The sequence below is a fragment of the Bubalus bubalis genome, chromosome 19, assembly GCF_019923935.1.
Source record: "Bubalus bubalis isolate 160015118507 breed Murrah chromosome 19, NDDB_SH_1, whole genome shotgun sequence".
Classification (NCBI taxonomy): Eukaryota; Metazoa; Chordata; class Mammalia; order Artiodactyla; family Bovidae; genus Bubalus; species Bubalus bubalis.
Window position 1 is genome coordinate 20,335,289 of NC_059175.1, and position 25,414 is coordinate 20,360,702.

The 25,414-nt window shown below is 40.3% G+C and overlaps 1 protein-coding gene and 1 long non-coding RNA gene across 7 annotated transcripts in view; one reads left to right on the plus strand and one right to left on the minus strand.

Moving 5' to 3' along the window:
• The window catches only part of RAB3C (RAB3C, member RAS oncogene family), a 306,038-nt gene that overhangs the window by 100,720 nt on the left and 179,904 nt on the right, over positions 1–25,414 (minus strand). The window lies entirely within an intron of this gene.
• LOC123330516 lies at positions 5,426–9,796 on the plus strand. The gene is made up of 3 exons (XR_006546477.2): positions 5,426–5,472; positions 8,980–9,176; positions 9,270–9,796. It is a non-coding gene; the product is annotated as an uncharacterized LOC123330516 (long non-coding RNA).

Below are 25,414 nucleotides of genomic sequence, written 5' to 3' on the forward strand. Positions count from 1 at the left end.
AAGCTCCAGGGCCTGGCATTTGGCACTTATCTGTGACCTTAGCCACGGGTATTTTCAGAAGGGCAGTGGAAACCTAAAGCCGAGAGGAGTGAATGAAGATAGGACAGGACGGTGGGCCAGGGTGAACCTCACCACGCTTCCTGTTTCTCCTTCTGCCCCTTTAATTTGCAATACTGTAGCCAGAGGGAATCTTTAACTATGTCAGCTAGTGTCATTCCTCTATTTGAAACCTTCCCCTGAGCTTCTGAGTTTACCCAGAGTCCAGGCCCGCAGTGCACCCCCAAGTCCCTGCGGGCCTGGTCCCCTTGACCTCCCATCCTGTTCCAGTCCCCTCCCCACGCTGCTCCAGCCACCATCTTCTGAGTCACTCCCGACTTGCACTAAGGACACACCCACCCTGGCCCTGGTCCTTCACCGGGCGTGCCCTCTGTTTCGAATGCCGATTTTCCACATGGCTTACTCCTTCACTGCCTTCAGATCTTAGCTCAGTGTCCCCCATTACTGATGGCTCAATAAAGGATCATCTCCACTCCTGCCCTAGTACTCTCTGCCCCATTCCTGCATATTTTTCCCCTAAGGCGTTTGTACACATCTATTTATAACTTGTTTCCTTCATTAGGATGTGATCTGCCTTCCCTCCGTTAAAGGGCAGGAGATTATTTTCTGTTTCCTTGCCCACCACTCTCTCTCTAGCGCTAAGGGCAGTGCCTTACATGCAATAGGTGCTCAGCACATAGCTGCTGGATGACACTGAGCCACAGCCTTCAGTCCATGTGTGGGGGCTGAGGTGTAGAGGATGGAAAGAGACACAGAAGGTGGGGGACATCAGCACTGCAGCTGAATCCTGGGAGAGATGGGGGCAGACAGAACTGGGAGCCTCACTGGAGGGACTGGCCTTAAAAACAGAATTTTCTCTCTTATGTAGGCATGATGGAAGCAAGAATAGGTCCTGATACATGGCTAGGAAGGAAGAGAAACTGACATGTCCAATTATCATTCATCATAAATTCACTCATTCATTTATTGCACCCCTTCTATGTTTGGGGGCTTCCTTGGCGGCTGAGATGGTAAAGAATCTGCCTGAAATGCAGGAGATCTGGGTTTGATCCCTGGGTTGGGAAGATCCCCTGGAGGAGGGCATGGCACCCTACTCCTGTATTCTTGCCTGGAGAATCCCTATGGACAGAAGAGCCTGGTAGGTTACAGTCCACGGGGTCACAAAGAGTCAGACACAATTGAGTCTGACTCACACACCCACACACACAGTGTTTGGGGTACTATCTTAGGGACTAGGGGAGCAGAGATGATGCCCTCTATTTTCTCTGTGAGGTAGAAGCAGGGTCAGTAGCTGAGAATGAGGAAAAGGAAGAGAGAGAGGGATTTTGAGGAAAATAAAAGGCTTTGGAACAGCTGCTTCAGGCACTGTAAATAGAAAGTATTTAGGACACGTGAAAGGATTGCTGAGTAGTATGGAGGGCCCAGCTGAGGTTGTCCTGGTGCCAACTGGCACAGGTATCTGATTTCTCCAGCATCATTTGCAGCCTGGGAACAGAAGCGGAGAAAAGCAGATGGTTGGAATAAATTGGTCCTGGGGATTGCTAGGAGGGGGTGTCGTGGGAGGACTGGAGAGTGGGGGAATCAGCCAGTCAGTCTGTAGCCCTGACTTCCCACTGTCACCCCGGGGGCTGCTCACCTGATTTGGAAGAATGGCACTGATTGACAGCTGTGCCCTCTCCCCCCAGGAGTCAGCACTGGCCTCAATCAAGTGTACCCAGCATGGATTACTCCACAAACTGAGTAACAAAATCGCTGATAAATATTCCTGGGGGCTCTTCTCTCCTCCCTCCCCATGACTTATCCAAAAGGGGTACCTATCTGGCTTCCATTCTATGATGCTTTGACAGACACTTCTGGCTTACTCTGGTTAGTTCTCACTTATTCAGCTTCTGAAATAGGCAGCTTCAGTCTTTTGAGGCAGGATGACTCTCATCTGATTCCAAGTCCACTTAGGAGAGTCCCCTATGTGAGTTCCCAAGGTTATGCTTCTATTGGGTTGGCCAAAAGTGCGTTCGGATTTTTCCATAAGACCTTACAGAAAAACCTGAACGAACTTTTTTGGCCAACACAAGACTCCAACATCTTCCTGAATACAAGCCTCCATGTGCTGTAATTGTGGCCACTAATTAGCACTAGTATGTGCTCTATTCTGGGCCACACCTATAGCTAGCTAGTCTCCTGGTCCCAGGCTCACCTTGCCTTCACCTCTCCACTTTGACTGTTTACAAAATTCCGTTCACCCTGAGGAGGATGGTGCATCCCACTGTTGGCCTGTCCCTCTTAGGACTTTATCTGAAATCTTTATGATGACGCACTTTCCCAGATGCACAGTATGAATCTGCTGCTCTCTCGGGAGGACCTCTTTGTGTAACTTCCGGAAGTCAGGTGCAAAGCATCCAGTGCTTTCTTCTGCTGGCTGCGCCTCCTTCCTACCTGGGTCTTGACACTCTCACTCTTGGCTTCATGGTCATGTGAATGCATCATCATTTGACTGTCATTTAAAAATATTTTACTTCTTTACTGTCTTTTTATGGCTTTCTATATGCTATTAACTATGACTCCTTTGCCTTATTTGTAAAGTTTGAGCAACTTAGGATTTTTGAGCTGTGAATTCTGAAAATCAGGGGAATGCAAATTTAGATCATTATGTTGGAAGTGAGCCATCCAGATTACTTAAAAATTTCTGGAGTCCTTGGAATGAGTTGGAGTGCGCCTTCATGGGATGCCAGGAAACGAGATAAAACCAAAAGACAAATGCCATGAGCTTGCCTTGTTGCTGTCTTTGTTTTCATGACCATGAAAGGATGAATGGATCCTGGAGAACATTCTGGAGGGACTTGGCTAGAATTGTCCACCCCTGCCCCTAGTGGTTAAAGAAAGCTACTGCATCACCATGGTGCTTTAGTCCCTTCTTGTGGGCCTTTATTAATAAATAGAAATCTCAGCGTTGATTGTCTGCTTTTCTATTCTAATGCAGAGGCCAACTTAGAGAATGATAATCTTTCAAGTGTTCTCTCTACCCTGATCACCACCCAAGCTTCTCCCTGTGACTCTAGTTTACACACCACAATCAAATCTTATTCTTGAAGCACTACTTTGAATCTGTCAACACTTTTGTTTAAAAACCGTCACTAATTCCCTTTTGTTAAATAAAAACTGTGAGTTTTCCTGATCATGTCATTCAAAGCTGCACTTACCAAACCTCAGCTCACATCATGCTTACTAACGTTCTGTTACCCAACGTGGTCAACATGGCCAAACCTAGAATCAGTGTGAGGGAACCATGTCAGGGTGTGAATTCCAGGAGGTGCTGTTTATTAGGTGTTACCAAAGTCCATCACATATCTCTGCTATTTAAGTAGTATTCCATGATTGCTAGTTTCATATTACAAATTTGAGTTTCTTAAAGCTTCGCTTTTCTCTTGATGCTAACAAATAAGATTTTAGTGATTAGCCTTGAGAGCCCAATTCCTCCATTAACATCTTCTAGTAAAAAGAATCTCAGGAAAAAGAGATGCTTCCATTTCCCTTGCCGACACAGATATTTAGACACATTTACATAACGTAGGCTTTTGTGTGTTTGAGCATACATGTGTGTGTGTCTTTCAGAATCCAATCTATTCCCAAACTTTAACCACCTCATATTAATTTTATATAAATGACATAAAGGTCAAAAAATTATTATGGTTAATCATAACTATCTTGCTTAATAAAAAAGAATTTGTTCAAAAACAAACTTTCGGTTTCCAAAGGGGAAACCAAAGGGGAAAGTTGGGGAGGAGGGATAAATTAGGAGTTGGGATTAACATACACACAATACTACATATAGAATAGATAATCAACAAGGACCTAATGTATAATGCAGGGAACTCTATACAGAATTCTGTAACAACCTTTATGGGAAAAGAATCTGCAAAAGAATGGGTATATGTGTGTGAATAACTGGGTCACTTTGCTGTACACCTGAAACTAATACAGTATTGTACATCAATTATACTCCAATATATAATAAAAATTAAATTAAAAAAAAAAAGAATTCTGAACTTGAGAACAGCCACAAGAGTATCAGTCTTGAACTCTGGCTTACTGTGGAGACTTCTGTAACTACACCATTCTTTTCTGATTTCTGCTACTTGAAAACCTGTCCTTGAAAATGTTATTTATAAAAATAATTACTGAGGACACCTGGACTCCAGAGATGGTCACTAGATCTTGACAATTTTAACTTTTAACTTCTGAAATGCTGACTGTCTAATTGTTTCCTTGTCTATAAAGTTGTTGCTAAATGTTTTTTAAAGGGGCTTCCTTGGTGGCTCAGATGGTACAGAATCTGCCTGGAATGGAGGAGACCCAGGTTTGATCCCTGGGTTGGGAAGATCCCCCAGAGAAGGGAATGGCAACCTACTCCAGTATTTTTGCCTGGAGAATTTCATGGACAGAGGAGCCTGGTGAGCTACAGTCCATGGGATCACAAAGAGTCAGACACAACTGAGCAACTAACACACACACACACACATAATGTTTTTAAAAGATATAAATATTTGTATATTTTTTAGCAACCAAAAGAAGGAGCTTTTTGCATTTTCACTTCTCCTTACATTTATTAAAGAATAATAAGCCTACGATTCTGACAGATTATGTAATAAAACCAAGAGTTTTGAGAAATTTATCTCATTTAAATCACTAGCATTTAGTTAAATATTTATTTCTCCCTTGACAGATTGGAATCTCTTTTAAAGCAGGACCAATTACATATGTATATCTACACTTATATAAATTATTAAATATATATTCATACTTCAACATAATTACTTAGCCAGTATCTAACATTATGCTTTTTTCCAAAAAACAAGTGCTGAGTGATTTTTTTTAGTAGCTTACCCATGATCTTGGTCCTTATGAAAACATGTGCACGTTGCCTAATTGTTCCTGTTAAAGCAGGAGCTGTTCATACCAAACTTGGAAGTCTGGCCCCTATATGGTCAGATCCTATAATAGTGAAACATTTTCATTGCTATAGAGGCCAGATGACATATGCAGCAAAACATTTTTAGTGTTTTATAAAGCACTTAGAGTATTTATTAAATATTTAGGGTCATTCTTCTTTAATTAAAAATGTGGATGTATTCATTATCCTGAGACACGTAGGCTTTTGTGTGTTTGAGCATACATGTGTGTGTGTCTTTCAGAATCCAATCTATTCCCAAACTTTAACCACCTCATATTAATTTTATATAAATGACATAAAGGTCAAAAAATTATTATGGTTAATCATAACAAATATTAGTTATAAACCCACGTTTGGGGTGGGCTGTGGAGTAGGATAAAATTTGTGGCAGCTTTTCTAATTTTACTTCTTTCTGCTAAAGGTTTGAAAAGATCCATGGTCTTGAAAGAAGGAAAACGGTAATACTGGTAAGATGCCTTTTACTAAAGACTTCTTCTTATAATAGGTTCGGGGAACTTTATCTTTTAGAAACATTCAAAAATATGAAACATCTGAGGCAAAGAAGTAGGCCACTTTCAAGAAAATCTGAACTGGATTCAGCCTTGCATCAAGCCCGAAAGAAGATTTTTTTTTTTTTTCTCTTTGTATTTTGTCAGTCGTCCAGAACGAACACTATTCCAAGCTGTTCTGCTGATTATTCAGCTTCTTTGCCAATATCATTTCTGGGTTACAGACAGTGACTTTTTTTCCACTCTGGTTGAGAAAATGATTTGAATAATCCATTAGCAGGGGAGAACACCTAACAGCCTGCTATATTGCACACATCTTATCAATGAGTCATCCATAAGGTATCAGAAAGGGTGGTTCATTAATTAAACATCCTACGCTCACCCCGGGGCAGAACATATTAAAAATTACCATCTTTATTCTTTAATAATATTATTCTGTGTTAGAGTGAATAATTAAATTACATAGAAACAACCTAGCAGAGATAATTACAATTATCATTACATAATGAATAGCAGCATTGTTGTCCATACATTGTATTTTTCTAAAAGCTAGATGTGCCTATTCTTGTTTTCACAGAATGTGATTTTAAGGTATAAGCACATTTTATGTGTGATTTAGCTACTGTTTTTCATTAACACCCTTCAGACTTTCTTATTTTATCAGAAATAATCTGATCAAAATACTTTATATTACTAATATTCCTTGGTGGAGAATATTAACTGTAAATTCATATCTTGAAGAATCATGCAGATGATTAAATTTCTCTCAAAGAAACATGCATAAACTATTTCACCTCTTGGCACAAGTTATATATGAGGATCCTCAGCTACATCCTCATATGACTGAAGAGGCAGTTCATAAAAGCAGAAAGAAATAAAAGGTCCATATCTAATAAAATTATGCACTGGAAGATTAGGTCAGAATTTCAGAAGCTTTCTCAAGTCACATCGAACTCTGACAATGCCTCTTTTTGGTTGTTGCTGAAAATGTGGCTGTCTGGATTCTCTTTATTCATTTATTATTTTTTAACATTTTAAAAATGTAGACCATTTTAAAAGTCTTCATTGAATTTGTTACAATGTTGCATCTATTGTTCATGTTCTGGTTTTTTGGCCCGTGAGGCATATGGGAACTTAGCTCCCCAACCAGGGATTGAACCTGCGCTCCCTGTGTTGGAAGGCACAGTCCTAACCCCTGGATCACCAAGAAGTCCCTTGGATCCTCTTGATTTTTTAAAGCAGATTGTTTCCCAATGTCATTTACTTTCCCAGAGAAGAGCATGAGGAAGAGAGCAGGGTGTGTTCAGCACCCTCTCTTGAGTCTGTGCTAGGAAGGACCAGTGTGCACAAGCTTCAGGGTTTTAATGCTGGTGATCCCTTGCATACATCTCTAACCCTGACCTCTCTCCTAAGCCCCACACTCAAATATCTAACTGCCAATTCAACACTGCTGCTTGGATGTCTGGTGGAAATTGCAAATATGAGCAATCAAAAATATATCCCATACACTGCTACCTCAACCCTCTTCTGATTCTCACTGCTGCCCAAAGCCGACCTCTTGAAGTCTACCCCCCAACTTACTGCCACCATCATCTGCCCTGGAGCTCAGGATCCAAACTCAGGAGCCACTCATGGTTCCTCTTGCTCTATTCTGTCATCGTGATATCCTGCCTGGTTCATTTCAGAATCTGTTCTAAATCTGCTTGCTGTCCCTTCCCCCAAGGCCATTGCTTAGCCCGTGTGGACATCACATCTTACACAGACTGTGGTCTCAGCCTCTTCAGGGGTCTCTGGGTTTCCTTTCTTGGGCTCCCACACTCTAAGCTCTACATGGCAGTGGGAGGGATCTTATCAAAATGCAAGCATTAGGACACTACCTCAGCCTCTTGTAACACACAGAAGAGCCACGGCCTAAGAAGCCCTCTGAACCAGATGCTGTACCTCTAACACTCTTGCTCTTGCCCTCTGGGCCCCAGCCACCCAGGCCTTCTAGTCCCTTCTGGACTCAGCAGGCTCCTGGCTGCAGTTCTCCCACTTGCTGTTCCCTCCTTTGCCTGGAAAGCTCCTCCAGCCCTAGACAGTCTTCACGTGGTCAGCCTCTTGTCATTCACACCTCCCCTTGACTGCTACTTCTCCACCTAGTAGGCACTTACAAATTTTATGTGAAATGAATGACTAGATCCTAAGGTATGAAAATGCAGTAAATGCATTCCTAAAATCAGATTCTGACAAAATGGAATTTACTCAGTGGTGCCATCAATGTTACAGGGCAAGAAGTACCCAGATCAAGAATCTTCCTTTTTTTTTTTTTTTTTTTGAGTACCTAGGTAACTGGGCGTGCTGCCTGCTCAGTCCATAACTCTTCCCCATGTCCTACAGGCCTCAAAGTCATGTGCATGACCGGTTGCTGCCTCCACAATGACCTCTCCCCCTGCCACCCTGCCCCTTACCCCTCTACTCCAGTCACAGCCTCTTCTTGCTGTTCCTACAGGCTTATTGCATACATTTCAGGCTTGGAGGTTTTGCACTAATCCTTCTTTCCATTCAGAGTTCAGCTTCAAAATCAGTTCTTCAAAGAGGCATGCCTGACCACTGAGGCTAAAGCAGCCTCTCACATTATTATAACTTAATTCTCTGCATAGCCCTTGTCACTGGTATTTTTCTTGTTTATTTTCTTCCCTTACCACCAGGCCATAAATTTCAGTGTCTCTCTTCTTTCTACTGTATCCCCAGGGCCTGGAATAATGTCTGGCAAATAGTAGGTGATTAATAAATATTTGGTGAGTATGAATATGACCTTAACTAATTTGGTGCCTTGAAGCCACTGAGTTCATAAGAAGTACTATTTGAAATATTAGCCCAATGCTTATCTCTCCCACCCCAAGTCTCCTATTGATTTGTAAAGTGATGCGTCTTTTTCTGCATAAAAATATTCCTCTTTCAACTCAAACTTCTCTATAGACTCTCTCTCACAGTTGTAGTATAGTATGATTTCTCTTTTTCTTTGAAATGAGCAAGGGCTATATTTTATTTATCTGTTTGCAGCACAGAGCAGAGTGTCTGACACACAGCAGGTGCTCAATAAATATTTATTGAAAGAATGAATGAATGAAAAAAAAAGCATGTAGAATAAAGCTAAGGATGTGCTGGCTGGGTGCCCACTAGAACTGTAGAACCGGATAAAGCTAGATGGCTTGGCAAAGGCTCAGCCCACCTTTCTTAGCTGAGAATTAGCGAGCTACTTTGGCCTGACTTCTGAGATCTGGCTGTCTGCAGCTCTTCTATTCACTAGAAAACTGCATACCTTCTTTACAAAGTGTTGGTCTGTTGTGAAGACATCACAGATAACCTGGCTTTCTCTTCAGCCAGCAGCATCAGCAGTGTTTAGCTTTCTCTGAAATCCAGAGCACTTGTTGGATTTCCAGGGCAAAGTTCTGAAAGCTCCTGTCCTGTGTCTCCTCCCAGGTTTTGTGGTCCTATGTTCATGCATCAGATTCAGAGATGCTGTCCTCAGTCCTCTGAAGTCTACTCCCTACCTCTTCCTCACACCCTGTGGAACCTAGGCCCCTCACCTGGATGTTGGGAATCAGCTCCTGCCTGTGTCTCCTGGCTGGATATCAACTTGTACATCATAGCCTGCACTAGTGTGTACAGCCTAACAGGTATGTCTTATTGCCTTTGTACCTTTGCACTAAGCCATTATCTAGTCTGAAGGCTCTGACTATATCTTAAGCTGAGCTATGTTTACTTCCTAGACTCTGAACCCCACAAATAATTTCTGGTTCATAGAGGAGCTCTGGCATCACGTTCATAATAACAACAACCCCTTCTTCTAACACTGCCAGAACATCTGGATATTCCATCTCCTCAGTTGATCATTTGCTGCCTTGGATTTGGCATTAATCTTCGCATAGTTCCATCTGGCACTATTGGATAGCTTTGTCTCTGGACTCTTGCCTTGGACCTACAGTCTTATTTATGCACTTTATTTCAGTTTCATCTTTTGCTGTCATGTTCATCTGTAAGTGGCTGATTAGATCAATGCTAGCTGATGTATCACAGAGTGAAATATTGTATGACCATGAAAAGGATGATGTCAATTAAGAAAGATTGGCATGGAAAGATCCCCACAGTGTATTTTTGAATAATAATAATATCAGGTTGCAAAATAATATGTTCAGTATCATTCCATTCACATTAAATTATACAGCTCTCTAAAAAGAGAAGCATGGAATTTTTTTCAAGAAATATCAATGGAGGTAAGATTACAAGCATCTGTGCTTTCTTCTTTATCCATGATGATGAATTATTTACACTTTCCAAAATGAATATGTGCTCTCTTTCTAAATAGACAATCCAACTAAAAAGAGGAAAGAAAGACAGCCTTATGGTAGGGAACTTTTACACGACCATTTCTTCTTTGATCTGCAGTAAAGCAAGTGGAAGGAAAACGTTAGCTGAGGGAGGTGGAGATGGAAAAGCCAGTGATAGTCTAATAGTCCAGGCCTCCAAAGGCAGTCTCTGGGCCTGATCCCACTGTAGGAGCAGAAGGTGCTGGCTGAATGCATTTACTGTGCCTAGCAAGTTAGGGGTCTGTTCACTATTAACTTTACTTCCCCCAAACAGTACATAATCTGTCATTTTTAAAAACAGATTATCTTTTTTTTTCACTTTTAAAAGTTGGTTTTCTTGACAGTTTTGAAGAGAGTCAACTGAATTTCGAAATACAGTATTTCAAAAGTATATTTTATCCAAAAAAGTTAGTGCTTGAAAATAGTAGCTATGATATGCATTGGAAAAAGAAATTCTTAAGGCCAGTGTTCTCCTTAACACTTCTTTCTATTAGGAAAAAGGTCATAACAGATAATAGGAAGTGTTGAAAAGAGAAATAGTTGATAAAACCACTCCATGGAAATATTCACTCTGAAAGCCCCCAACATAGGTACACAGCAGCTGCTTTCTAAATGTCATGGCCCGGCTGCACATACCGCCCTGCATTCTGACCTACAGACCTTGACCATGGCCACACGGGATGGAGGTTAGATCCAGAGACATCTTCAGGAAGCTAGGCCTTTGTAAATTTACACAGAGGGGAGAGTCCTGGTCCTCAGGCTGAAGGAGAAACTGAAGGGGACTTTCCTCTTTTCTGAAGTTTGACACTTCTTTTCTATATCTATACAGTACACATTTAGGGCTTTTCTAGTGGCTCAGATGATATTTAAAAAAAAAAATCTGCCTGCAATACAGGGGGAGCTGGTTCAATCCCTGGGTTGGGAAGATCCCCTGGAGAAGGAAATGGCAACCAATTCCAGTATTCATGCTTGGAGAATCCCATGGACAGAGGAGCCTGGTGGGCTGCAGTCCATGGGATCAAAGAGCCAGACGTGACTGAGCAACTGAGGATGCACACACTACATTACACATTTATGAGCTGGGTTCTACCAAGGGATCTAAAAGTTTGATGCTTGCCAAAAAAAAAAGCTGATTTATTTTAATACTCCCCAATGCTATTTTTTCTTACTTTTAAAAGAATTAATTAAAAATAAAAGCTTATCCAATTAGAGGAACATGACCACACCTGGGATAAGCTTGGCAAGGCTCCCTGAGGATGAGTAAGAATTAGCAGAGCTGGGTGCAGCCCCTGCAGCTCCTGACTTCCCATCCCTTGTTCTTCTGCTCTGTCACCCTGTCCCACAGGAATTTCCCGACACTCCCATATGTCCTGTTAGGATGCCACCAGCCATTTCTCCCTGCATTGGCATATTCGTTCTGCTGTATTTCTTTTCCCGCTTCTCTAAATCATTGTGCTTTCATTTCTAAATCATAGGAACGCAAATTTTTATTCACTGTCTATCTTATGAACTTGAGAGATGGGAACTTCTTCAGTAAAAGCTGAAACAGAGCGATAATCCCGCAGAATGTGCAAAAGCTTGGTCATCTGTTCCTTTGCAACAGCCTGCAAACTCTCATCATATGGGTTGGATGACACCACCAGGAGGGCAGGGAGACTGCTTGGAAAGAGCCAAACCTACTTATCTAGTGCTGGAAGGCTGGTTTCAGCATGGGGCCAGATTCTGTTTCCCATTGTTTTAATACCTATGGGGGAGGTGCTTTGGTGAAAATGCACTTTTAGAGATCTTCCTTTCAAAGAATCATATTGCTGGAGGTGGTTAACAAGCATCTAATATCACTCTATGATTCATCAAAGAGAAAAATGAAGCATAATCTTTCAGACTTGCCTAAGTTTACAATAAAGCAGAACTGGGGCTTGATGCCAAGGTAGCCTTAAATGGATTATCAGATTCAAAGGCCTAAGTACAGATACGTTTTAGTCATAATATTTATAATGTGGGTTCTCTGGGTCTACCATTTTATCTGTTTTCTCCTTGTTATTCCCCATCCCACCCCCCACCAACTCTTTAGTTTCTTAACACAAGTTGTTCCAAATACAGAGGAAGCCAACCTCAGCTTAGTTAAAATATCAACCTTTTATCAGTTATAATAAAAGGTTTTATAGAAGCAGATGGTAAACCTAGAGACAAGAGGAGATAATGAGCCAATTTAATTTTTAAAATGTATCTTAGTTTCCATAATTAGTTGCAAAGAGTCTGACAAGACTTAGCCACTGAACAACAGATAGCAAATTAGATGTAGATACACAAACTTTTGGAGACGGCAATGGCAACCCACTCCAGTACTCTTGCCTGGAAAATCCCATGGACAGAAGAGCCTGGTAGGCTGCAGTCCATGAGGTCGCGAAGAGTCAGACACGACTGAGCGACTTCACTTTCACTTTTCACTTTCATGCACTGGAGAAGGAAATGGCAACCCACTCCAGTGTTCTTGCCTGGAGAATCCCAGGGACGGGGGAGCCTGGTGGGCTGCCGTCTATGGGGTCGCACAGAGTCGGACACGACTGAAGTGACTTAGCAGCAGTAGCAGCAGCAGCATACAAATTTTTAATGTGCTTCAAACTTTAAGTAAGAATAACTGAATAAATATAATTTAATGAGAACAGACATAAAATGTAGTTAATGCTGATAGACTGTTGTCATTGGAGGTATATTCTGTATATTCATGATATGTTATAACCACATTTCAGCAACATATAGTCAACAAAAGTATTGGGTTGGCCAAAATGTTCATTTCTGTAACATGTTACAGAAAAACCCAGATGAATTTTTTGGCCAACCCAATAATATATCAAGATTTACTAATTTGATTTGTAAAACCCATTTTGTGTTTTAATGGATAACTCTGCATTATCTACAGTATACCCTTTTGGGTTATCCGATTCTAGTTCTTCTCAATGTCTTTGAGCTAATTTGCAACTCTTTGTAAATGTAAGTATCTGACTGTGAGCTCAGTCCTACCTGGTAGTGATTTAACTGACTTCTTCCCTCTTGTGGGACAAACAGCTATGTTCCCTTTTGCAACTCATCTCACCATTGTTTACCTCCATATAAATTCATGCTTTTCTGACTTTTCCTTTGAAACAGTTATAACACCTGCTTACTTCGCTCATATGAGTAAAATAACTTTTTCAGAATGCATTCACTTTACATCTGTCTAAAAGTCAAGACTATACCTTTTGCTGAAAATCATTTAACAGATACTAAATAAGAAGTATTTATATTGTAGTTTCCTTAGAAGGCTAGTTATTGGTAGGAAAAATCCATCAAAAGGATAAATAAATAGTGATGAAAAGTAAAAATAAAATATTTTCCATTAAGGAAGGCAATTTGACACAATTATGAACTAAATTTTAGGAAGGAAAGAAACCTTATGAAATATCTTGTACCTTTAAATCTGCCAAGAATAAAGTGATAACAGCAGGTTTAAGAAAGTAACAGCCACTGTCTCGATCTCAGCTGTTTGATATGGGAGCCTTCAGCCACAAAAGGCGACTGGGGTTTCCCAGTCGCCAAACTGAGATGTACTGTACATGGAAATGAACACTGGAGTTTGGAGATTTCATACAAAAAAAGTGTAAAATATCTCAATCATAATCTTGATATTGTTTACATGTTGAAATGGTAATATCTTAGATAACTTGCATTAAATATAAGACTTTAAAAATTAATTTTACATAGTTCTTTTTGCTATTAAAAAGTGACTGAGAGGGAATTAAAAATTAGTTATGTGGCTACCGGATAGTTCTGGTAAAGAGAATTAAACTGTAAATTTAATATTTTACTGGATATTATTGCCAAAACTAATACATTTATGTAAAGTTTAAAAATAAAATATAATTAAAAAAAAAAAAGAAAAAAAAAACAATATCTATGCAGGAGAAAAGCAAGAAGAAAGGTCATAAATTTAAGAACAGTTACCTGGGAATTCATACAAAATTAATATGCTTCTTCTGTGAACAATCACATAACATTTGGTTGTCATTGCTTATGATATATAAAGACAGAAAAGATCATGAAACAGCTGCCTGCAGTAAACAGTTCAAAGATCAATAGGCATATATTTAGTTTTGTTGTACCTTTTGTCCTTGATGGAAAGCAAGTAAAATGTGAAGTTGTGTGTGTGTCTATGTGTGTGTGTGGGTAGGTGGGTCAAAGTTTCAGGTTTCCATGAAGAAATGACAAGAGCTGAGCATTCAAAATGAAGAAGGAGGTACAAGCTTGGTTAATCTTTCTAGAGATATGATTGGTTATCTTGGAAACAGTTTAAATTCTTTATCAAACAAGATCCTGAAATTTTTTTTTTTTTAGCACAAGTAGTATATGGATTTAAGCTGTTTATCATTCCAAAATGACAAACAGTGTTTGTGAGTATTGCAAATACCTACATTAATGAATTGCATAATTTTCATTTGTAATGGAAGAACAAGTTGTATGACTATCAAGTTAAAATCATGACTGTGAGAGATAAATGGAACTTTTTCAGGGACTTTGATATATTTTTACTAAAAGAAAATATTACACTGTTTTTTCTGATTAAAAATAATAAACATTTATTATAAAAAGTATTCAATCAACATATAAGAAATAAAAAAAGCAGAACGTAACCTCTGCTCTCAGACCCACTCCCTTTGTCAGAGATGTTCACAATTAGCAGTTTGGTGTGTATCCGTCTAAATGTGTTCTTGCCGTGTGTGTGTGTGTGTGCATATGTGGGAAAGAGAGAGGAGAGGGGGAGAATGGGATCATGTAACTCACACTGTTATATAAACTGCTCTGTAAATGCATACATAATGTTTTTCCTTGGAAAATTAAGATATATAAGTAATACTCATCTCTCTAAAGACTCTTCACTGACAGTCTCCCCTGCCTGTGGTACTAAGTACTGGGCCTGTTGTACTGGTGGTGGTAGACACGTGTCCTTTCCATGTCTCCGGTAACTAAATTGCAAGCTCCTTGAGGGCAGAATCAAGCTGTACTTGGATGAGCCATGGCATCTAGCACAGAGCTAGGTCCATGATGGGCTCTCAAGTATATTTTGTCAATAACAGATTATTTCCTGTGAATATTAACCAGTTATACAATATCCTGAACACCATACAAGAAGGGGAAACAGGCAAATTTCTTGGTTAATAATTGCTCACATCCCAGCAGGAGTGCTAAGTCTAGGCTTCTGGCACCCCATTCTTGACACTCAAAATTTCTGAAAGGAGCCTTAGAGAGCATCAGTGGGTCACTGCGCCGAGGTGCTTTACATATAGTGACCATTTCATTCTTACAATAACCTTGTAACGTAGGTACTTTTGAAATTCCCATTTTACAATGAGGAATCTGATGCAAAGCGTTAAGTAGTGGCACTGGGAACTAAATCCAAGCGTCTAACTTCAGGACTCGCACTTTCAACCCCTATTGTTATACTGAGGAGGTTATAATCCAAAAGTTTCATGACTTTTCCATATAGTCATGGTGGATGACAAGCTAAATTTTTCATACAAATAAACACCAACATCTTATTGACACACAAGTCCACTGTGCATTTATCTTGATAACGATGCCCTTTATCTTACTCATAAAGATGCACATTCCTCACAGCAAAGAGAATGGCAAGGAAGCTGAGTGGGCATGTCCCAAGTAAAGGGTTGGGGGCTGGGAGTCAGGATGGGATAGGTCTCTGGTCTAGGTCAGGAACCCTTGCCTTGGATTCCCCATGCAGCTTCTATTAGTTCCACTCTAGCAGTGATACTTTTAATAACAAAGAGCAGCGCTTGAATGCATTGCTACTCTGTGGCCTAATTTTCATCATCTAAATTTGCCATCATGTACTTTATGCTCTTTTAAGCTAAATGACTTATCACTAATTAATCAGGACTGTGATGCTAAATTTTGACCACAAAGGGCGGACCAAAGCCAAGTCACCTGGCTTTCAGTTAATTGGAAAAATTAAATGGATGAGTGAAGTCAGTTCTTCCAGGTATAAATAATGTGTTTTACAACCCATCTATTTACAGGCATCAGCAGAAATAGTTTAATAGCAGCAGGCTCTACGACTGTTCTATCCTCCTCTTCAATATGTAGCTACAGCAAGTGTCAAGTTGACAGTACAGAAAGTAGAATCAAATATGCTAAATATTATAAGGAATTTTATGTTGAATTTTATCAAGGTTATCTTTACTTCTGAGGACAAACTCACTCTCATGCATGTACACACTGACTCTTAGCAAAATAGTTACTGAGTATCTACCATGTGCCAGGCACTGGGCGCGTAGGGGGGAACTAGGGAATCGGGGTGTCTGATGTGTCATGGCAATGCTACCCATGCCACCTGGATGCAGGGAATAGCTGGTGGTCTCTGGCTAACTTGTACCATTAAATATGGGCTTCACTTCCTGCCTACTTGCCCTGCCCCCACCATGTCTGGGCTGGAATTCTCTTGCATAACCTCCCCCGGGGCCCCGTGCTTAGCGCTGTGGTTACACCTGTCATAGAACCTTGCCTACTTACTTGTTTGTATCCTTCACTGGAATCTTCATTCCCCTGAGAAGAGGCACTGTTTTGTCCATCATTGTTTTCTGTGACCTGGCACATAGTGCATTCTTACTAAATGTCTGTTAAATGTTTGCTGTAGGTGGTATTATTTTGTGTAAACTCTCTTGGTTTGGCTATGTGTTCATTTTCTTTTTATTGGAGTATAATTGCTTACAATGCTGTGTTAGCTTCTGCTGTACAACAAAGTGAATCAGCTATGTGTGTATATTTCCATATATTCCCTTCTTCTAGAACCTCCCTTACACCTTCCCCTGCCCCTTCTCACCCTCTAGGTCTTTGCAGAGCACTGAGCTGAACTCCCTGCCCTCCAGCGGCTTCCTGCTAGCTAGCTATCCTACACATGGTGCTGTATAGTATATATGTCAATACTACTTTCCCAATTGGTCCCACCCCCCAGCCCCCCATTGTATTCACATGTCCGTTATCTACATCTGCATCGTAATTCCTGCCTTGCAAGTAGATTCATCTGTACCACTTTTCTGGATTCCATATATATGTGTTAATAGATGATATTTCTCTTTCCGACTTACTTCACTCTGTATGACAGGCTCTAGGTCCATCTGCATCACTACAAATGACCCAGGTTCATTATTTTTATGGCTGAGTAATATTCCATTGTATATATGTACCACACTATTTGGTCGTTTTTTGTGTTGTGGTATAAAATTACTGATGTGCAGTGACAGTTGGGAAATTTCTAATCGAAAGGCTGCACCTACAAAGGGTGCTACAGTAGAAGTATGCTCCAGTCCTCCTTGGGAGGCTGCTGCAAATAAGCTAGAAGATCATGGAAAAGCAAAAGAAGAGAAAAAGAAGAGAAAAATGCACTGAACATCCGCCCAGAGAAACACCACTCAAACATTCATGAGAAACCATTATGAAGCTGTCCTCCTACCATTCTATTTAATCATGGCTAGCCTCTGTGTTTGGAGAAGGCAATGGCAACCCACTCCAGTACTCTTGCCTGGAAAATTCCATGGATGGAGGAGCTGGTCGGCTGCAGTCCATGGGGTCACTAAGAGTCAGACACGACTGAGCGACTTGACTTTCACTTTTCACTTTCATGCATTGGAGAAGGAAATGGCAACCCATTCCAGTGTTCTTGCCTGGAGAATCCCAGGGACGGGGGAGCCTGGTGGGCTGCCGTCTATGGGGTCGCACAGAGTCGGACACGACTGAAGTGACTTGGCAGTAGCAGCAGCAGCAGCCTCTGTGTTACCTTGGGAATCATCCTCTATCCTAGCTCCTGTTTTTCTGTTTTCTTTTTTCTCTCACAGCCTTTTTCAGAACCAGTAACTCTTTTGATACCTTACTTATTATGTACTTATTTGTTGATATCTCCTCCTTTGACTCCCTGAGGGTAGGGACTCAGTACCCTCAAGATCTAGGACAGTTCTCAACATGTCGGTGTTTGATAGACAAGTCATTCTAGACTGTAGCTGTCTTCAAACTTCTGGATATACTTACAGGCACAATATATCTGTAAAAAAATGGGGAAGTATGGTTGCATCTATGTTTTGCTCCCAGTTGCATCACCACAATGTATCAGAGTGCCTTGCCTACTATAGACACTCAATAAATAATCACTGAATAAATGAGTAAATAAACCATTCAATTAAAATTCTATTTCCAGTTTATAAACCATTGGGAAAACTGGAATTCATAGGTCCATACTGATGATAAACAGATACATAAATAAATAAATGGGAGAATTTTGCTTCAAGTAGAATATTGAGAGCTGGTGGCAGATGTGGAAGAAGTGCTGAAATTGGAAAATCTTAATTTTGTACATATTTTATTAAAGATTGGATCAGGCAAGAGGCATCAATGGATGCTAAACCTAGAGGGAAATCTTGATGAGGAATTAGCTATTAGCATGGCTTTAAAGTGCCTCCCAACAGACAGCTTATTAGTTATGGGGGAGAAAATTAAACAGTAATTATCTAGTGGAGAAATCAAAAAACACTCGACTGGCTGATTAGAGTCAACATCACCATAGAGGGACAGATGCACTTGGTGTCCCTCCAGATGTGATAGCCTGAGAGGGACACAACATCACCTGTGCAGTGTTCCAGACAAGAACATTTAACCTGAGCGTGATCACGAGGGGCTATCAGGCAAGTGAGGGATGTGCTATTTCAAAATGGGGAGAGGTGGCGATACTCTGGTATCTCCAAAACATCAATATTAGAAAAGACAAAGAAAGGCTGCAGAACTTAGCCATGTTGAAAGAGGTTAAAGACACGTGGCAAACAAATGTGCTCCCTGCCCCTAGACCGGATCTTCTGCCGGAGCGGAGAATGTTATAAAGCAGTGGACCCTAACCTTTTTGGCACCAAGGACTGGTTTCATGGAAGACAATTTTTCCGCAGACCAGGAGCAGCGAGGAGGTTTGGGGATGATTCAAGGGCACTGTGTTCATTGTGTACTTCATTTCTGTTGTTTTTACAGCAGCTCCACCTCAGATCACCAGGCATTAGATCCCAGAGCTTGGGGACCCCTGGTGGGATCAACTGATAAAAACTAAAAAGATAGGCTAGATGAGAGAATTCTATCAATGTTAAATGTGTTTATGGTTTTAGGAAACATGTGCACTGATGTTTGGGGTAAAGGGCCATGAAATATGTAACATACCTCCAGTTCCTCTAGAATAAAATTATATGTATAATAAAATGTACATAATGCATATGGAGAGGAAGAGCCAGAGAGAGAAAGAGTGCATACAAATCACAGAGCCAACCATGTAAAATGTTAACAAGTGATTCTAGGTAAAGGGTATATGAGTGTATGGGTGTTCTTTGTACTATTTTTATATTTACAAATTATCCATGATTGAAATTATTTCCAAACAAAAAGCTAAAAAATAAAAGAGGTAAAAATGTATCAAAATGTATCAATAATTACAAAAAATAAAAATTATTTCATTAACTACTTGTATAGGTTTTAATATTTCATGGGTTGATGAATACCACATTAATCTGAATGATAAATTCATAAACCTTATTTTGCATGCTAGAAATGGTTTAACTTCAAAAAGGAAAGTATAATAAAATCAGCTATAATGGAAAGTTTGCATACTAATGCACACTACTCAGAAGTCCCCATACTCAGCAGTTCTTTGGGTTCCAAAATGCTTGCCCACTGGGAATTTTCAGTCTGGAAGCCTCCCCTGCCTGACAGAAGCATCACCGAGGAGAAGCAGGAGCCCTGGCAGTAGGCATTCCCCTCCCCAAACACCGCATTATCCAGATGCCCCCAGCTCCTCCCGCCCACCCTGTCTGCTCTCAATCCTGACATCCAGTGCCGTCTGGCCTGGCAGCAGCCCAGGAGATACGGCCACTTCAGTGGTCAGACACGCAATTACTCGGAGTGACTTACAGTTCATAACTGTACCCTAAACACGAACATCATTTCACCATGCACAACACACAGAGTGTATCCTGCCCCGAGGAACAGCAATCTATGTTAGAGGAAAACAAATAGCCAGATTAAAGGGAAATGTTAATTGGAAGTAGCCAATTAAGTTTTTATTATGTCAGATTAGTTCAGGCTTACAACCACATTAAATCAGGACATCAAAAGGCATGGCCCTGGAATAATAAGTTAGAAACCAGCACTGTCTCTCAGTTGCTCTGCAAATTATTCTCCTGTGCCCTTCTGTTATCCTCAGGAATACAGCCCTCTTTGTCACAGCCTTGTGTGGCTGCCATTTGGGGGTGGGGGTTGTTGTATAAGTGATCAGAGAATGATTTCCAGTCAATAACATGTCAGCTGTCTCAGCTCCAATTTTATGTCTTATATTCAGTATGTTGAAGCCAATCTGATTTTTTTATCACTTTTTTTTTTCTTCTTTTTTTTGGTTTCCCTGCCCATGTTGCTTGGAATTTAACTTGGGCTGACAAAAAAGGTTTTATTGATTTATGTAGGAGCGAGAGAGAGTGTGAGGCGCGGAGAGAGAGCAACAGAGGGAAATGCCAAGAAAACACACAAGCAGATTTAGATTTAGCATGCTGGATGATGCTGGGTGACCCAAGATGGAGGTGGCCACAGGCAGGGCTCAGTGTAACAAATATTACATAGAATGTATGTCATTTCTTATTCTGGATTTTGTGCTTTAGTTGCTTGTCTTTCAAGAAGGAATACAGTGTTAATGCATTCAACATGATATAAACAATAATATTTCTGGTTCCTCTGCTGCTGTCTCTCCTTGAGGCTGGCACAGTTGTATGAACATTTGTCCTGTTTATCCTTGGCCTGGGGTAATTACCACCATCAGTGTGTTGGGGAGGGGGTGGTGTATGTTGCCAGACACCCCCCCCCCCACTCCAGACAAAGATTCTCTCTGCTTTGTATCTCCTGACTAGATTGGCTGAATGTGACCCTGACCCTGACCTCTTTTCACTTCGGCAAGCATTTTTCTAACATATGCCATGTGGAAGGCACCTGAGTTGGGAAAGGCTGAACCAGAAATCATAATAAGACATAAGACTTAGTCCTATAATAAAAAGCTTGCCTCCCTGACAGTGTTATCTAGATCACAATTGTTAAATTGCTTTGCTTACATAAATTATTTAGCATGTTTCTACGGGATCTTTGTTAATAACATGGACAGTATAATAATTGTGTTGTTAAGTCCAAGTCCCAGCCAGGGAGAAATAGAATATATTGTACATTTCACTCGGCATAGCACAGAGATGAGAATTAACCCTGTAAATGCCAGCTTTTAATCTTTCATGATGGAAGGCTTCCCCAAATAGCTTGCACATGATTTCCTCTCTCAGATGGAAGAATCTACTTGTCCCAGTTCTACATACCCCCTCCCCCAACCTCTAGCCCTCCCCCTCCCTCCCCAGACAGCTGGAATCCAGCATCTGACACATTTTGGCCCACTGGTGTTGGCTAGCAATTATTCTTCCCCTCTCTTGAACAAAGAAAATAAAACCTTTCAATGCTGAAACATGTAAAGGGCTACAGTCTGGGGAGTAGTCTGTGCTCCCTTCCCCGGCATCCATCTGTCCATCAGCCCCATGATGACCGGTGCATCCATGACTGACCATCACCACTGCTCTTCTTCATTCTGTTTCTTCAGTCCTTGTCTCTTATCACTCCCCGCCCTGCTTCTGGTCTTGATGCCTTCTCGGTACAGGGTCAGTCAGTGGCCTCGGCCTTTTGCTTCTCTGCCCGGGTACACCAGACACTAAACTAACCCTCATAGCATCTCTCTGCTCAGCCTCAGTTCTCCCAAATGCTGCCCCTTCCAGATGCTCAGAAGTCCCCTTCCTGCCTTAAAAGCAACTGGAGGTGCGGGGGAGAGTTGGAGGTATAGGATTATTTCTGGATCTGAATAATTTCAGGAAAGCTAGAGGTTCTGGAAAACTAGATAATGGGTAGTAGAGGGTTTACTCTATTTATAAATGGATGAGAACACTATTTTTAAGAAATGGCTGCTTAAAATCCATGATTCAGGAATCAGGAAAAGCATGTGAGATCTCTTTCCTTTAAAAAAAAATCTTGCTTCTTTTGAGTCAGAAAAAGTTAATTCTATAGTTCAGTTAAAAGATGCCTCTACAGAGATCAAAATGATAGTCCCCACTACTTTCCTTCACACATTTTAAAATAAATGCAGGCTTCAGACAGGACACCCACCTTAGCAGATAATTATTTTCCTTCAGCAGCAAAACATCAGGCTTCAAATAACTAATTGATTCAATGAATATTTATGAATCTTGGAGGAAGTTTAAGCAGGCTCAAAACACCCTATTAACCATTTTTCTAATAGGAATGTCATTTTTTTTTTAATGATCCCTTTTCACTCTTTAAGGTTCAAGTTAAACCTGACCCTGCCTGGGATCCTAAAATAATGGCTCTCTCATCTCAACTGACATGAGGCATTTAGCCTCATTCCTTACATGGAGTTAAGTCATCAACAACTATTTTCAGATTGGGAGTGAATTTCCATAATTTAATCTTTTGAGAAGCTGGTATATGATTACATTATTCAAGTAACATACTATATTTTAAATTGATGAATAAATCTGCATTTTAGGTAGTTGAGGACGAATAAAGTTGAGCAAAATCGAGTAAGGGGAATTTCAGTGCTTATACTTTTTCCCAAAGCTGTAATATCTCTTTCTTTTTTCACTTCACTAAATAGCTGGAGAAAGTCCATCAGCAATCAGTTCCCATTTGGAATCAACCAAAAGAGATAACTATTGAGAATTCTCATTGATTGGAATCACTGCTGGTACCTCAGAAAACCTTGAGGATTAAGGGTTTAAGATGAACATATGCAAATGTTCAGCATAGACTACATGTCTCTTCCTTTGCAAACATCTTTTTTTTCCCCTGCAGTTGATTCAATGAGTTTCCTGCACTGTGATTCTGAACCCTTTTTATCCAAGACAATCACAGATCTTTTCTTAGATCACAGATCTTTATGGATCACTGGGGGCTGATACCAAGGTCTTTTCTTAGAACTGAATTGCAGTTCTATTAAGTTATAGCAGTAGTATTCTGTGAACGGGGTCATTATTTCTTCTGCTAGGGATACTGCTAAGTTGACAGATTTGTTGCTAAATATTTACAGAATAAGGGAAACAGAAAGTTATTAAGTAGGCTAAAGAGGTGATTTCAGTATGGAGTTATCTTGAATTTCACTTTCAAGCCCTAGTCTGAGTTAAAGTGGGTTTTTTTTTCCTTCAAACTTTGAATTAATTTTATTACCAATTTAGGAAAAGTCTAGAGTTCTAAATACACTTAACATTTCCCTGAGTCAGAAATCAAAGTAATTATACTGAGCCTGCAAGCCGATTTCCACATTTACTTTCACAATTTATTATGCTTAACTCTGCTACTTTGTTTTGAAGTGTAGCTAAAATGGCAATGTTCAAGAGGCTTCGAATTAAGGAAAATCAATAATTACACCTCTGACCTACATTTAAATCATTAGTACACAGTTCTATTTAAAAATATGTAAATAGCATGTTTAATTCAGCATTCTGAGAAACAATTAAATATTTCACAAATACAAGTCAAGTCAGTCAAATAAGCTCTTCATTCATATACTATATGTAATGCCAGAAAGTCTCTCTCCTCTTCCTCATAAACCCCCATTTATGGCTCCTGTTCAAACCTTTTGCCTTAGTCTATCTTGTGTTCTGCTCCCTGACCTCCTCTCAGCCTCCCTGACCTCCTCTCAGCCTCCCTGACCTCCTCTCAGCCTCCCTGACTTAGCTCTATAACTACTCCTTCAGTGAGCTATTTTGCTGGTTGTAATTCATGTTTGCTTTGCCAACAAAGGTCCATCTAGTCAAAGCTACGGTTTTTCCGATAGTCATGTATGGATGTGAGAGTTGGACTATAAAGAAAGCTGAGTGTCGAAGAATTGATGGTTTTGAACTGTGGTGTTGGAGAAGGCTCTTGAGAGTCACTTGGACTGCAAGGACAATCCAACCAGTCCATCCTAAAGGATATCAGTCCTGAGTATTCATTGGAAGGACTGATGCTGAAGCTGAAACTCCAGTATTTTGGCTACCTGATGGGAAGAACTGACCCATTGGAAAAGACACTGATGATGGGAAAGATTGAGGGCAGGAGGAGAAGGGGACGACATTGTTGGATAGCATCACTGACTCAATGGACATGAGTTTGAGTAAACTCTGGGACTTGGTGATGGACAGGGAGGCCCGTCGTGCTGCAGTCCATGGGGTCACAGAGTCGGACAGGACTGAGCAACTGAACTGAACTGAACTCATGTTTGATACCAAGAGCCATTCAAAAAATGTTTATCGAGTGCCTACTACGTGTCTTCAGGAACTGTCTGGCAACTGGAGATATGGTGGTGAACAAAATAGACACTCCTCAATTATATCTTAGGCTTCCTGTCTCAACTATGACCTTTTAGTGGACCTGAAAACATGATGCTGGTCAAGATCTATATGTGATGGCACCAGTTTTTATTTTTATAAGCAAAGCACTGCTTCCAAATATAACCTAGTTTTAAATTTTGGTTTTAAAAATGAAACCATGAGTTATAATGAGCTGCACAAGATAAAAAGTGAAAGTTTCGTAATCTGATTATGAAGACACTACTGACTGAGGAAATAATTTCCATATATATTAAAAGAACCCAGAATGAAATCTGACACCCAGCTGATTGTTTTCGAGAGTCAGAGACCTAATTTCTCTTTTCTTTTTCAAAGTCTTTATAACCTAAATTTTTCAATGTTTTCTAAGAAACATTTCTTGAGTCTTTGTATCCACTACAAATAATTGCTGAATACAACTTTTCACCAGCTCATCCTTGAATCGAGTTACTGACATTTAAAGAAAGGACTCAAGGCCAAGCAATGATTCAAATATGTATAATGCATCTATTTTCCAATATCTGAAATAGAGTTACAAATTATAAGGAAATGTCTTTCTTTGAAGCATTCACAGTAACAAGAAGTAAGAAGCACCAACTGTATAGCTTACTGTTTCCTTTTTTTCCTAAATCTTTCTATTTCTTCTTGTTCATTCTATCAGTTTTCAATCTTCTGGCCTTTGGAAATCAGTCCCTTGCCAGAGTGAAAACTGTATAAAGCTGAGAAGAAAAACAGAAGGCTGACACTGAGGAGCTTGCTCTATCATACATAAAACTGATCATAAAGCACCAGGGGATAACATTGTGTGATACAAGTTAAAAATAGAAGACTAGAGTCATGGAACAGAATACAGATGCTTGGAATGCAGCTAAGCCTACAAGTTTAATAAATTACAATACTGGGACTTCCTTGGTGATCCAGTCACTAAAACTGTACACGACCAATGTAAGGGGCTAGGGCTGATCCCTGGCCAGGGAACTAGATCCCAAATGCCATGACTATAGATCCCGCATGCCACAATGCAGATCAAAGATCCTGTGTGCTGCAACTAAGACCCAAATAAATAAATAAGTACTT